We start from the raw sequence: 1,190 nt of genomic DNA on the forward strand, positions 1-1,190 counted from the left end.
CAATTACATAGTATTTATGGAAAACATTTAGGGAAAAAAACTACCTTTGCAACATGATGTATCTCAGCGTGTCTCTTACTTATCTTCAATAAGCTCTCGGTTTCCTGAAAAAAAATCATAGAAGTTAAATTCGGGAAAACACCACATACCAATTACTGTAATTAAAGATGAATCTTCATAATTAAGTGTTCGTAGACATATATTCGAAAATATATGCGTGGGTATGTACATGGGACCGTGTACAAACAAACACGAAGCTCATCTCATGTTCTTAAGTGATTTATAATATCTCACCTCCAGATTATCCAGCTGTCCTTGCGGTGAGTCGAATAGCGTTGATTTTTCTACATCTGGAAGCAAAAGATATAGAGAGCATGACAAACCTTATGTTTTTCTGTGTGAATTGCTGTAATAGGTTTTGACGCGCCCTGTCCTAGTGTACGTTGTGCACGTGTCTTTCCGTGAACTGAAAAGATATGCTGACAATCTTTCTCATTACTGTATAAAACCTAACCCTTTTTAAGTATTAAAATGAAACTTAAAAGCAGTTATAGCACCCCCCCGGAGAACCCGCATTTTTCTTACTTGAAACGGACAGGGTGGACCCACCGTAGGCTAGAGACCCAGGACCCCCGAGCACTTGCCGACAGGGGGTAAAAAGCCATCGCGTTTTTCAATCCTAGACTGCACCGAAATACCCCTGGAAAGAGAGAGAGAAAAGAAAACATATGAATCTTTCCTCACATGAAGCCTAAATAATATGACCCGCGTGGGTTATAATGTACCAGGGTAATTCTATGATAAATAAACCATCCGACTTACAAAAGAATTGTAAGTATTCGGGGAGATCTTTTACAGAAGACGTCTCTGCAAGTGTGTGTCGAGACCCCGGGGAAAGGGGATCCTTATTTGGCGTCCTAGGATCACCAGGTAAGGATACCAGCGCGGGATATTGTTGTTCGTTCTTTTTTTCCTAAGTAAAAAGAAATGGGTTTCGGAGGGACGGTTACCCATGTTGCACCATTCACTCGAAGATGGTGCAATTAACCGGCAGGAGATTCGCAATATTCTGCTTCGATATTGTAAACGCAAACGCCAAAGTCATAACCAAACCTTTCCTAAAAGCGAGAAGCAAATCATCCTCCATCTATGGATCTCCCCGTTAGTGGCAATGAAGGTGCACCAATGCA

The 1,190-nt window shown here is 41.2% G+C and overlaps 1 protein-coding gene and 1 long non-coding RNA gene across 2 annotated transcripts in view; one reads left to right on the plus strand and one right to left on the minus strand.

Moving 5' to 3' along the window:
- LOC119587939 overlaps positions 1-1,190 on the plus strand; it is a 32,317-nt gene that overhangs the window by 6,509 nt on the left and 24,618 nt on the right.
- On the minus strand, positions 40-627 carry LOC119587942. The gene is made up of 3 exons (XR_005230032.1): positions 586-627; positions 295-350; positions 40-104 (listed from the first exon to the last, which is right to left on the minus strand). It is a non-coding gene; the product is annotated as an uncharacterized LOC119587942 (long non-coding RNA).

The sequence above is a fragment of the Penaeus monodon genome, chromosome 23, assembly GCF_015228065.2.
Source record: "Penaeus monodon isolate SGIC_2016 chromosome 23, NSTDA_Pmon_1, whole genome shotgun sequence".
NCBI lineage: Eukaryota > Metazoa > Arthropoda > Malacostraca > Decapoda > Penaeidae > Penaeus > Penaeus monodon.